At 49.8% G+C, this 14149-nt stretch overlaps 1 protein-coding gene across 6 annotated transcripts in view; it reads left to right on the plus strand.

Moving 5' to 3' along the window:
* The first annotated feature begins 3178 nt into the window (after positions 1–3178).
* The window catches only part of KCNS3 (potassium voltage-gated channel modifier subfamily S member 3), a 47835-nt gene continuing 36864 nt past the window's right edge, over positions 3179–14149 (plus strand). For 2 of the 6 annotated variants that reach the window (XM_042245824.2, XM_060413828.1), the window contains exon 1: positions 3179–3381. The gene's annotated coding sequence lies outside the window, so the exon portion shown is untranslated. Of the gene's footprint in view, positions 3382–3989; positions 4128–4991; positions 9274–14149 lie in introns of those variants that run through there. The other 4 variants (XM_042245821.1, XM_042245825.1, XM_042245823.2 and 1 more) reach the window with 3 other exon arrangements.

Here is a 14149-nt window from a genome sequence, read left to right on the forward strand (position 1 = left end):
ATGGGGAAACAATGGAAACAGTGAAAGATTATTTTCTTGGGCTCCAAAATTACTGCAGGTGGTGACTATAGCCATCAGTCACCAGATTTCAATTCAGTTGCTCAGTCGTGTCTAACTCTTTGCCACCCCATGGACTGCAGCACACCAGGCTTCCCTGTCCATCACCAATTCCTAGAGCTTGCTCAAACTCATCTCCATTGAGTTGGTGATGCCATCCAACCATCTCATCCTCTGTTGGCCCCTTCTCCTCCTGCCTTCCATTTTTGCCAGCATCAGGGTCTTTTCCAATGAATAAGTTATTTGCATCAGGTGGCCAAAGTATTGGAGCTTCAGCTTCAACATCAGTCCCTTCAAATGAGTATTCAGGACTGATTTCCTTTAGGATTGACTGGTTTGATCTCCTTGCAGTCCAAGGGATTCTCAAGAGTCTTCTCCAACACCACAATTCAAATGCACCAGTTCTTTGGTGCTCAGCTTTTTTTATGGTCCAACTCTCACACCCATACATGACTACTGGAAAAACCATAGCTTGGACTAGATGGACCTTTGTTGCCAAAGTAATGTCTCTTTTTAATATGACAGCTTTTTAATGACAGCTTTTTAATATGCTGTCTAGGTTGGTCATAGCTTTTCTTTTCTTTTTTTTTTTTTTAAATTTTAAAATCTTTAATTCTTACATGCATTCTCAAACATGAACCCCCCTCCCACCTCCCTCTCCATAACATCTTTCTGGGTCATCCCCATGCACCAGCCCCAAGCATGCTGCATCCTGCGTCAGACATAGACTGGCGATTCAATTCACATGATAGTATACATAGCTTTTCTTCCAAAGAGGAAGCGCCTTTTAATTTCATGGCTGCAGTCACCATCTGCAGTGATTTTGGAGCCCAAGAAAACAAAGTCAGTTACTGTTTCCAAAGGGAGAGGAGATGTATCATTCAGGACAGCAAAGGGGTGGTTTTCCTGAGGGTAGTGATTATCAGTTGAATGGTGTGCTAACAGAAGGGGAGTTTGTTGAGCAAAGAAAGATTTGGTAGAGGGTTTAAGGAGAGGAAGCACCAGTGTGAAGGTGGGACAACATGAAAATGGCTGGTGAGTTTAAGGAATTTAAGTGTTTAATGTGCTTAGATTGGCTGGACTGACATTGAAACTGCTGGATAAAGACTAGCAAATCAGAGCCACCAAATCAGTAAATGTTGCCCATCATTCCTGATACCCTCTCACTCTTCACCTTGCTGCCAGAGATGAGAGCCTCTTCCTTTTCACCTGTAGACCTGTCCCGATTTAAAAACAAATGTGTACTGCTCTTGCCTCCAGGGATGCCACCCAGCTGTTTTCTGTCTACTTTCCTGAGAATGGAAGGTCAAGGACAGCTTTGGGCGGGGAGAGGGAAGAGATCACATAGACTTGTGGGTAAGTGGGTGAGAGGAGACCCTGAAAATGGGAGGTATCAAGAGCAAGGAGAATATGGAGCCCTGAAGACAGGCTGCATGAGGCCTACTTGCTTGAGACACCTCTAACTCCTGAAATCTTCTCTGAAACCATGGAGGGGTGAGTACTAGTATCAGATGGTGATTAACCCTTTCCAGGCTGATGCATTGCTTGCCCAGGTGCTTCCCTGTGGGCAGGGTTAGTGAAAAGAAAATGGGGTGTCATATCATGGGGCAAAAAGACATTTTGGTGGGGTGGGAGGTGGGCGTGTGGGAGGAAAGAAGCGGTCAGACAGATCAGAGCGTGGACTTTAGTGATGGAGACTGTGGTCAGAGGAAGGGGCTCTATAATTGGGGAGGGGGGCAAAAGTGTGGCGCTGTGTGTGGCTGAATGTGTGTGCATTCACCACTTGGCCTGGCTCAACCTTGGAATAGGAAATAGACATGCTTTTTATGGTCCATGCAAAGCTTTCCTGTTATTTCATTGGCTTCACATGATCACCCTTTGAGGGAGAAACTTTTCTTATAGATGAATAAACTAGGGCTGAAAAGCCAAGTGACTTGCTCTCAGGGTTCCCCACAGGGTACAGCAGGATGAGAACTCTGTCTGGCTCTCAAATCTGTGCCCCTTTTAACCTAACCTCTCCCCTAAATATGCCCAGAGTGGAGGCCTGTCCTTTCTGTCCTGAGGTCTCATAGACGCCAAAGAGCCCCCTGTGTGTGCCTTCCCTTCAGTTCACAAGTGCCAGCCAGACCCCACGGGAAGGAACTCACTCAGACTCTTCTGCACTGCAGATGCCTTCTGCAGTGCTTAGAGATACGGAACATACTTCATCCTCAAGTAAACAGTGCTGGACTTTTGGGATAAACTTGGTGATTTGAAAATGATTAAATTGCTAACTGCTGGAGAGACCTGGAAGCATTCTTCTCAGGTGCTGATACAAAGTAAATATATTTTTAGAATAATCTTTGCTTTGATGATAAGATAATGGATGCTGCATGAAAATTTACCTTTCCAGGCCACTTGCTAAGGCAGTGTAGATAAATGCTTTGAATCCTCTTCCATAAGAGATGGGGCAGCCCAGAGGGTTCAAAGAGTGATGGGATCAGGGTCAGAGAGCTCCCCCCAAAAACACCTGTTCTCCAGTCATCTGCATGCCCATCTCGCCTTCCTTGAATCCAGCATCCTTTCCTTGCCAAATGAAAATGGTGGAGGCTGAGGGCAGACAACTTTCTCTTCTCCTCAGCCATTCCTGCTGGCCACCATCCTCTCCTTTAGCCAAACCGCCCTGTAAGGTTCAGGTTTGACCTCCTTCTAGAAGCCTACCAGACTTTGTAAGTACTGTTCCCTTATCTGACTTCCTCTGTAGGCTTTGATCGACCATAAATGACGAGAAAAACCCCAAAGACACCATGGGGGTACTTTGGTGAGGTCAGAGAAAGTGTCTTTCACTCTTTCTTCACACCCATTTGCCCTCATCCCCTCCCAAGGGCCTGGCTCAGGGCCTGGAACTTAACTACGTGTGTGTGGTCTTGCTAGGTGCTGGTCTGGGACAAGTGATGGGAGAGAGGGTGCTGGGTTGCGGGCGGTTGGCAGACTGCGAGATATGGGGCGGGAATCTGAGGAACACTGGGCGCCTACAGCTCGGAGCAGCTGGCTCCGAAGAATTATTGCAAGTCTGCACAACTTAAAAATCTGCAGTTTGGGGGCGGGAGGGGGAGCGCGGAGGTGGGTCCCCGAGCGTCCCATTTCGCCTCCGGGCGGTTGGCTGAGCGTCCTAGCTCAGTGCGGAGGGGCCGGCGAGGCCTTCTGGACCACACGCCGCCCTCGCCGGGGTTCTGGGTTTGTTCTGAGGTATCTCCCTCCAAACCCCTCGTCCATCCTTAGAGAAGGGGGGCTGACTCGTCTTCCTTCCGCTCAGTGCACATGTCCGCCAGCTCTTCTGACATGGTAAGTGGAGAAACGGAGCGTGTAAAACAGTCGTGAAGACACTGCACGAGTCTTCAGGCAGCGGGGCTGGTGGCAAACAGGCAGGACCTGGGGCTACTTCCTTCGCACTTGTTTTAAAACAAGTTGGGGGCCGCAGTCCTTGGGAAGAAAATTCTAGCAAATTCGCAGAGCTTTGCTGGCTGGCGGAGAGGCGTTGCGGGGGCCGCTGGGGCCGCAGAGGAGGTCACCGGTCTCCCGCAGGGTCAAGGTGCACTCATCCCCGGAGGGCGCGCAGGTGGGAGGCGCGGGGCGCGCTCCGGCTGCTCCCGCCTGGACCCGGCGCGCCGCCCCGGGGGTGACTCTGCACTTGGGTCCGGGCGGGGGCGCGCGCCCCGCGGGGCCGCCTCTCGGTCCATCCAACAGTCCGCTCGTCGCGCAGCCTGAGTTCCGCAGCCAGCGATCGCCCGCGGCACCGCGCCGCGCCCTCGGCCCGGAGAGCCGACTGTGAGCCTGAAGCCAGGCGGCGGACGGAGCTGCGACCAATGGGGTGGCGGCCGAGCGGGGGGCCCCGCCCCGCCCCGCCCCGCTGGCGGCTCCCGGGCGCCGCGCTCCTGCCCGACTGGACGGACAGACCGACCGACGCGGGCCACCGGGCTCTCCTCGCCGCCGGTGCGGCGGGCGCGGGGCCGCGCGGGGACGCCTGATATCTGCAGCGCGGGCGGGCGGCCGCGGAGCGGAACCAGCCAAAGGAGCCGGGACGCCTGCAGGTACATGCTCGTGTCCCCTCCTCCCCGCGCACTCCGGAGACTTCTCCGTGCGACCCCGCAACTTTCCCCATCATCTGCTGCCCAGCCCCGCCATGGCCCAGGTCACGAGTGCACAACCCCCGCAGACCTACACCTGCAGGCCACTTGGAGTCCTGCCGGGCGCGCCTCTCTCCGGCGCGCTCCATCCTCCGGTCCCCAGAGCCCGTCGTCGCTGGAGCCCTAAGGATCCGCCTGTTGCGCGAGCCGCCGGCAGCCGAGACCGTGTCTGGGTCCCTCGGAAAGCCGCAGGGAGGGTGTCTAGAATCCATTCTTGGGCGCCGGGTGGGGGACGGACGGAGGCGGGAGAAGCGAGGAGCCGCGGAAAGGCACTTCGCGGAGGGGCAGCCCTGGGGCGTTTCCTTAGCCTGGAAGCCGTTCCTTCTCTTCCTAGAGAAGAGGAGGAGGCGCTTTCCGCACGGCTGTAAGTGCTTCGCTGGCCGCCTGCTCCGCCTTCTTCCCTGTCACTCTTCCCTCCCCTTTGCCCCGCAGCAGTGCAGGGCGCCCCGCGACAGTTGCTGGGATGAGCGCACCCGGGGCGCAGGGAGCTGGCTCCCGTGCCGCGCTGCGCCCGGGGACTGCCGGCGCGCTCGGGCTAGGAGCCGATTGGGGCTGGCAGGGCTCGGCCCGTGTCAGGTCGCCCGCCGACCGTGCGTCTGGATTAGTGCTCGTGATGGGAGTGGGTACTTCGGGGTCGCAAACTTCCATTTCCCGCGCTCGGCTGGTTGGCTGCCCGACTTCTCTAGGTGAATCGGCTGGCGAGCGAGCCAGACCTGCTGGCAGGGGCCGCGGCGAGCCGGGCTGGGCGCCTTTCGCATTGCAGGGATCATTTTGAACAACCTCCCCCGCCCTCCCACGCACCCCCCTCTCCCCACGCACCCCCCCACCTCCCTGCCCCGCGCGCTTCTCCTGCTCTGCCTCTTGTGGTCTCTTGTGGGAAAGGAGCACCCTTTGCGCCATTGGTGTCTGATCGTCTTGGCTGGGGACCCTGAGACGGTAGCGTAACTCTGGCAACCCAGAACAGGGATGGAGGGCAACAGAGGAACACCTCTCTACACGCCAGAATCACCCTGGAAGACCTGGTTTGAGGCTGGGGTGTGGAGGGGGTGTTTCTCATCGCCCTCTGACTTGATTTTTGTCTTTCATCTCACAGGCCCCCAGAGTAGGGCAGGTGAGAAAAACCAGATCAGAAACCTTCCCATCCCTTTTCATGTATTTGCTTAAGGGATTTGCATAAGCATTCGCTTAGAACTGGGTAAGTTACCTCCTTTTGCTCCCCTTTCTGACTACTTGCAAATACCGCCCAGGTAAACAGAATGCAAGCCTTTGCTGAGCACCTGCCCTCTTGCTAAAGGCAGATGCCCTAGTCCTTTCCTCTGCACATGTCTCAGGCTGAGAGAGGGTGGCACTGATTCTGTGGTTGAACTTGCTGTACTAGGTAGGTCTCACTCTTTCCCCGGGTGGTGAACTGCTTAAGGACATTCATTCACTCAGTATGTGTTTACAACTAGACCACAGGGGTTGGGCCAGGCCTTGGTCATATGCAGTAAGGTGAAGTTTCTGCTCCCAGTTTTTTTTTTGTTTTTTTTTTTTTGTTTGTTTTTTTTTCATTTCTCACCAGATTCCTTTCTTCTCCTGTTCTAATATTAAATTAGTCATTTCAGAACTAGGAATGATCAGTATCGGGGTAGGGAAAAGATGATCATGAAGTGCTCAGAAACTCGGAATCCAGAGCTTGCTGTGAATATTTTAAGGAGACTTGCAGAATCTGTTTTGCCTCTGTCTTGTGTCTGAGCCATCATTACCTGGAAAATCAGCCTGAACAAGAAAAGCTCTTAATGAATGCAGCAAAGCTAAGGTTTTCCTGGTCAAGTATGTGAGAGCAAATGGGGAGGTTGGAAGCAATCTTTGTTCTGTTCAGAAATATTAAAATATTAAAAAGCCAATGCTCTGACACTTGAGCTTGCCAGCAAAGCACCGGCTAAGTTTTTTTCTTCTTCTGTATTACTTTAAAGAAAGGGAGGGAAGAGTGGGCACTTCAGCCACTTCTTCTGTGTCCAGTGAATTTCATCCTTCAGAGACTGCCTCCCTGTTCCACCAGAGTTCTCCATTTGCCCTGTGTCTGGCATTTGGGGCTGGGATGTGTGTCAGCTCCAAGAGAGCAGGCATCACAAGGGTTTTCCTCCTCCTCTTTTTTTTTTTCGCCATGCCTCGAGGCATGCAGGATCTTCATTCTCCAGTTCTTCAGACAAGGGATGGAACCCAGGCCCGCTGCAGTGGAAGTGTGGACTCTTAACCACTGGACTGCCAGAGAAGTCCTCTTCTTTATCCTGCAGTGTGGGAGACCTGGGTTTGATCCCTGGGTTGAGGCGATCCCCTGGAAAAGGGAAAGGCTACCCACTCCAGTATTCTGGCCTGGAGAATTCCCTGGACTGCATGGGGTCACAAAGAATCGGACACAACTGAGCGACATTCACTTTTTATCACAATATCTATCTATATAAACAATAGCATTATTGGCTAGATACCATATGCCAGCTACTCTGCTTGGCACTTTTCCAGGCATTATCTCATTTAATCCTCAAAACACTCCCATTGGGAAGTGAGGCTTCCTTTCTTGGTCACAGTGTATCTGTGGGAGCCAGCAATACATGGAGCCCCTGCAGGGTGCTCTGAGCTAATGGGAGACCGCAGGATGGGGCTGGACCCAAGGTCTCACTAGCAGGCAAGGACAGCTACCCAGGGGGGTTGGAGACAGAGGGAAGGGTGGGTGTGCTTACAGTCCCTGCTGATCAATTATCAAGAATGTAGATCTGCCCAAGTACCACTTGTGTGAAAAACCTACTAAGACTGGGGACCTGGGTTCCAGCCTGATTTCTACCTGCTCATGGCTCCTAGACTTACTTTGCTTCTCATTTAGCTGTGAGGATCTTGCTGCTGGACATTGTTGTTACCCTGAATGAGGCACCAGGTTGAAAGCTCTTGATGCATTAACTAACTCATTTCATCCTGATGACAAGCTTAGGAGATAGGCTGTTTTAACACTCCATTTTTTATTTTATTGGCTTAAAACAACAGAAAAAAATATTCTTCTACAGTTCTGGAGGCTGCTGCTGCTGCTGCTAAGTCACTTCAGTCGTGTCCAACTCTGTGTGACCCCATAGACGGCCTGCTACCAGGCTCCCCCTGTCCCTGGGATTCTCCAGGCAAGAACACTGGAGTGGGTTGCCATTTCCTTCTCCAATGCATGAAAGTGAAAAGTGAAAGTGAAGTCACTCAGTCGTGTCCAACTCTTAGCGACCTTATGGACTGCAGCCTACCAGGCTCCTCTGTCCATGGGATTTTCCAGGCAAGGGTACTGGAGTCGGGTGCCATTGCCTTCTCCGTTCTGGAGACTAGCAGACCCAAATCAAGTTTGCCCACAGGCAAGGGAAATCTGTTCCTGGCCTAGTCCAGTTTTGGGTGGCTCCAGGCATCCCTTGGCTTATCGCTGCATAGCTCTGATCTCTGCCCCCATGAATCACCCTATTGTAGATGAGAAAAAAAGACAACTGAGCATCCTGTGCAAAGTCACATAATGAGGATGATGGGAAGCTAGAATTCTGTCCCTTGCAGTCTGGCTGTGGAGCTGGAGCCACTGCTCGATCCCTTTTTGTGTCGCCCTCTGCCCTGCGCTTAGTAGGACTCAGGCTGAGCTTGTTGGATGGTGACCTTGAGAGGTGGCTTGCTGTTACAAAGCAACTTTTTGGTTGCTTCTCCCCTTGAAACTTCCCATTTCCCCATCCCCATTCTCCCCATCTCCCCTTGAAAAGAAACTTGAAAACGATGCTAGAAAAATATTCTTTTTTCTTTGGCCAATGTTATCCTCTCTCCAGTGGAACTCTGCCCAGCTGGTTGGGAAAAAGGGAAACAGACCATAAAGGTCATGGGGTAGGTAAACATTATGGCTATTTCCAGAAAGGTTGTTTATTATCAGTGAGAAATCCAGGAAAATCACAGGACAGTGCACTTTCTGTCAAATCCATTAAAAAAGCCAGCCAGTAACCAACTCACAAAACATTATTGTGTGATTACCTGATGCTGGAAAAGGTTGAAGGCAAAAGGAGAAGCAAGCAGCAGAGGATGAGATGGTGAGATGGCATCACCGACTCAATGGATGTGAATTTGATCAAACTATCTCTGTGAGATAGTGGAGGATGGAGAAGCATGGCGAGCTACAGTCCATTGGTTTACAAAGAATCACTAAGTACATGACTTAGTGACTAAACAACAACCACCACCACCACCTTGTGTCTAGTACTGCAGGCACTAAGGACAGGCAGAATCTAAGATATATTCTGCCAGCTTGAACTTATAGCAGACTTGGAGACTCAAGATTAGCATGCATAAGACAGAACCACCAAGATGCTAAATATGAGTCCTGATAAAAATCACACTGACTTTGTCATCTCTGTCTAGCCTATTATAGTTTGCAGAAACCTCACCAGGTTATCTCATTTCAGTTCTCACAGTAATCGAGTGCAATAAGTGATAGGCTGAGGGAAGGTTAGGAAGTTCAAGTTGCAGATGAAAAAAATAAGGCAAAGTGAGTGAGACTTGGATTTGGCCATTTCTAGGAAATGGCATCCCAGTCCAGTATTCTTGCCCGGGAAATCTTATGGACAGAGGAGCCTGGCAGGCTACAGCCCATGAGGCTGCAAAGAATTGGACATGCCTGAGCTAGCAACACACACAGGAGTCTTCTGACTCCAGGTCCATCATTTTTGTGTCTCACAAGGAGGGCAGTAGATGGGGAGGGTCCCTGGAAGTGGTGGAGTTTGAATTTCATCCTGAAGCTGGATTTTGGCTGTTACTCTTGGCTAGCTAGAATGCTTAGTTGGGACAGGGGAGAAGAAGAAAGTACCTTTTACTGTTGTTTTATTTTTGCCTTCAGTGACCTGGTCGATGAAACTTGGAGAGAAATCACAATTGTGATGAACACAACAACAATATTTGGAGTGTGCAGTCAAATGTAGAAGCTGATTTAGAGAAAGTCCATCCTTATTTTCCTTTATCATTTCTTAAGATGAGCCTTTGCAACTTTGTAACATACATCTATGGGCTATAAAAGGTAACTCTTCTTGCTAAGTTCTAAGTAGTTCCTAGATTAGTTTGTAGTATTTTTTTGTTTGCAGACAAGGGCGTTTTGCTTTCTTTGGGATCCTGCAGAGCCTTGCTTGTTGTTTGTTATTTTTTTCAAAAGTTTTTCCAGCACATTTCTGCTTACATCCTATTGGCCAGAATTGTGTAAGAGGCAGAGAAAGAAAGCAGCCTTTTATTTAAAAATTAAATATAATTATTAAGCTTTTTAATTGTTGTATAGTTGAGTAACAATGTTGTGTTAGTTTCAGGGGTACAGTAAAGTGATTCAGTTATACATAGATATGTATCTATTCTTTTTTAAAATTTATTTTCCTGTTTAGGTTGTTACATAATATTGAGCAAAGTTCCTTCCTGCACCATAGTTTGTTTGGAGTAGATACCTTATAAAATTGTCTTTAATTGCACCCATGTTGGATGATAATGACCCAAGACCTCCTTTTAGCCAGTAACACTATAGATAAGCAATTCGCTTCAGTGTTCTTGCCTGGAGAATCCCATGGACAGAGCAGCCTGGCGGGCTACAGTCCATGGGATCCCAGAGTTGGAAACGACTGAAGTGACAGCATTATAGATAAGCAGTTAGTGCTGATAGCAGCTGGCTTCAGTGTGCTTGCTGAAGTTCCCAACAAATGAAGCATCCTGCTGATGTCCTGAGCAGATCACCTGAGCCAGCTGAGCACCTAGCAGATGCTCACCCACGTTGACTTAATGATTAGCTTCTGTGGTCGTGTATATATCCTCTTTACATATACACATTTGCACAAGCATTTGTTCAACAAGTATTTGAGTATCTACCCTGGGTTATGTACTAGGCTGGGGCTGGTGAGAAGACAGATGTTAAACAAATAAATGCAAACACTTAAGGAGTGGCAAGAGTTCCAAAGAATTGCATCTGGGAGAGTAGCAGGGATGGGGTTGTGGGTGCTCGTTTAGGTGGGGGAGCTGGGAAGACCGTACTGAGGAAGAGACTTTTCTTTCTGAGAGGTGAAGAGGAGTTTATTACATTGAAAAGGCAGAGAGAGAGAGATTTCCAGGCTGCGGAGGGTGTGAAGATTCTAAGACAGGAATGAACCTGGACAGTTGGAGGAACTCTAGGAGAATCGGCCAAGGTGCTGGCAGGAGTTCAGAGAGGAAGGCAGGGGCCAGGCCACGCTGTGCACTTAGGGCCAAGTTCAGGATCTTAAGAGCTTATCACCAGGGCTCTGGGGAGGAGTTCATGGATTTGTGGCAGGGCAGTGTCAGGAGCCAGTTTATGTTTCTAGAATATCACCCGTGAAGGCTGTGAAAATGAGAGTAGAAACAAAGAGACTGGAGAGGTTCTGGCGTGGCCATTGGGAGGCTAGTTAGAGGCATATTGGAGAGGTGAGACCTCAAGCCAGCTGGGACTGAGTGAGAGTGAATAGGGAGTGAGGAAGTGGAGATCCTACAGGTGTAGGCCAGTTATCAAAGGGAACAAACACAGGGGTGAGGGCAGGGGAGGCTTGGCGTCTATGTCTGTCCGTGTGGAAGGCGACTGTGGCCAAGGTTAGGGAGCTGAACCCAGCCCCTCGGTAAACCAACATGCACCCATCTCTGAATGGGGAGTTATACAATTCTAGCACTTCTAGAAGATTAGACATTCCTCTGGCTTTGTCTCCAGTCGCTAAGTTTGAGTGTGTTACTTGTCCTTCCCTGCTTTTCTCCCCACAACCTGGCAATTTTATGATTAAAAAAATAGATGATCTTTCTACAAATATTCTTCTTCCATAGAGTCATTTAGATGTGTTAATTTGGATCATTTTTATAAATTGAATTAGGAGAACTATGAGTGGGTATGTGGGAACATTTGTGGTGAGATTCTAAGCATTTGGTCTTTGATGATCACCAGCAAGCTGCTTTCAAACTGACTTAAATGGAAAAGACATCCGTGATCAGCGTGCTGCCGGGGAGATGCGGAGCCTCTCCCAAGATGTATGGGGGCGAGGCCTGATGGGGAGCGTCAGGCATGGCTAGAAGCCAGCTTTCTGCATCTCAGTGGAATCCTTCTTTACCGGGTCTTCCTCATCACATGGGACTCTTCCTTTGTACCCACGGGGATCCCGTAAAAAGATGCAAGAGAGTGACATATGGTCTATCATCTGGGAACCCACGTGTAGCAGAATATGCTGGCCTGTAGATCAACAAGGAACATCACAGGGAGCCTGATGGAGTCTTGAAGAAATGATGGACTACCCAGTGACCAATCAATCGTTGAAGGGAAATGACAGCATAAACAGGACAATGGAATTGAAAATTACTCCAAAGATCAGTGAAGAGGCATCTGCCTCTTGAAGGCTGCTTTCAGTAGTGCTGACTTTTATCCTGACAAATCATTAGTGTGTTCAGATAAAAGAATGCCAGCAGACTAACATTTTGGGCTTGAACATGTTTGCTTTTTTTTTTTTTTTGTTTGCTTTCATTCTTCTGTCATCTTGTTTGGCTTTCCTAAGTTCTGATCAGCCTGCCAAGGTGAACCTAAAATCATGTACTTGGGCTTCCCTAGTGGCTCAGATGGTAAAGAATCTGCCTGCAATGCAGGAGACCCCAGTTCGTTTCCTGGGTTGGGAAGATCCCCTGGAGAAGGGAGGGGCTACCCGCTCCAGTATTCTTTGATGGACAGAGGAGCCTGGCGGACTACAGTCCATGCGGTCACAAAGAGTCGGACACAACTGAGTGACTAACAGTTAACACTTAACGGTCTACTTAAGGTGACAAATTTATTGGCTAAAGAGATGGGAGAACTCCAGGGTTAAAGACTGTAGTTTGCATATTTGGATTGCGAAGAGATGCCTGGATTCTGGCAAGGGTATTTCAGCATTTTGGTCTTTGAGGTCAATAAATCATACCTTCCGGATAGTGGGTTCCTAAGATCCCAGTTTTCCAAGTGTGGTACCTTCATGAGGGGGTGTCATGAGAATCCACCTGCCAATGCAGGAGATGCGGGGTCGATCCCTGGGTCGGGAAGATCCCCTGGAGAAGGAAATGGCAACCCATTCCAGTATTCTCGCCTGGAGAATTCCATGGACACAGGAGCCTGGTGGGTAACAGTTCGCGGGGTCGCAGAGAGTAAGACACACCTGAGGACTACACAGCACCACCTCATGTGGACTCTGCCCACCCTGCTCCTCTTGGGGATTAGCTCTTGCCTGGCTAAGATTTAGCCCCTTGGCTCTTTCAGGGTTGAACCTTCTTGGTGAAGCTTGTCTCCTCCTCCCTAAATGTGTAAATACAAAGTGTCATCATGTAACAGTGTTTATCTATCTTTCTGTCTTTGAGGAAGTATAAAAAGGTATCAGTATCCTCATACCTTCTCATCACCTCCCTAAATCACACATCCTATGGTGTAGGCGCTCCGGATATGCAAAAATAGGAATCTCATGAAAGTTCATATGGTGCCTGAGAGCTTTACCTTTAAGCCGTTTCCCCAAGCTTCTGGATCTAATTAGAAATCAAATGTCAGCGTGGTGCCTCTTTTTGGTCATGAGCCCTGAATTCTCTTCTTCCAGCTCCTCCAGGCTTAAAATGTGGAAGCTGCAGCACACTTTGCCTTCTCATCTCATGCCTTTTATTCGGGGCTTTGAAGTAGAGAGTATCCAGTAGGATGTCCAGTTATATAACGGGACCCTCACAGCTCCTGAGTTAGCTTTTAGTTGCTTTTTTACCAGTTGCTTCTCTCACCCACATCAGCAGATAAGAGCACACCAGCAAACCCTTCATTTGTAAGTTAGTATCAGCAACTTGGAAGTACTGCTTCTGCCAAGTCGCTTCAGTCGTGTCCGACTCTGTGCGACCCCATAGATAGCAGCCCACCAGCCTCCGCCGTTCTTGGGATTCTCCAGGCAAGAACACTGTGGAGTGGGCTGCCATTTCCTTCTCCAATGCATGAAAGAGAAAAGTGAAATTGAAGTCACTTAGTCGTGTCCGACTCTTAGCGACCCCGTGGACTGCAGCCTACCAGGCTCCTCCATCCATGGATTTTCCGGGCAAGAGTAATGGAGTGGGGTGCCATTGCCTTCTCCGAACTTGGAAATAATCCCCACTTACATGCTATTTCTGTTGCAGGGCAGGGCTGTGTTCCCTCCCTGTTATGTGACCTGAGGTCAAACTATGGTGGAGGTAAGGAAGATAACGGCGACCTCCTTCAAAAGGTCCCCTGCATGCACTGCTGCACTCTGTGCCCCCAGCCCTGCAGCAGGCCACCGCCGACCCACGCCTCTGCCTGACACTCCTGGACACTCACGGGCAAGTCTGGGTCAGTCTCTTGTGGGGTCATTGCTCCTTTCTCCTGGGTCCTGGTGCCCCCAAGGTTCTATTTGTGCCCTCCAAGAGTCTGTTTCCCCAGTCCTGTGTAAGCTCTGGTGGCTCTATGGTGGTTAATGGCGACTTCCTCCAAGAGGGCTTATGCCATACCCAGGTCTGCTGCACCCAGAGCCCCTACCCCTACAGCAGTCCACTGCTGACCTGTACCTCCTCAGGAGACACCCAAACAAACAAACAAAAAAGTCAGTTCTGTCTCAGACTCTGTGGAAGCTGGAATCAAGATTGCCAGGTGTAATATCAATAATCTCAGACATGCAGATAACACTACCCTTATGGCAACAAAGTGAAGAATAACTAAAGAACTAAAGAGCGTCTTGTGCTCAGTTGCTTCAGTCATGTCTGACTCTTGTGATCCCATGGACTGTAGCCCACTAGGCTCCTCTATGGGATTCTCCAGGCAAGAATACTGGAGTGGGTTGCCATGCCCAGCTCCAGGGGATCTTCCTGACTCAGGGAAAGAACCCAGATCTCTTAAGGCTCCTGCATTGCAGGCAGATCTTTTTACA

This window comes from Ovis aries, chromosome 3 (assembly GCF_016772045.2).
Source record: "Ovis aries strain OAR_USU_Benz2616 breed Rambouillet chromosome 3, ARS-UI_Ramb_v3.0, whole genome shotgun sequence".
Taxonomy (NCBI): domain Eukaryota; kingdom Metazoa; phylum Chordata; class Mammalia; order Artiodactyla; family Bovidae; genus Ovis; species Ovis aries.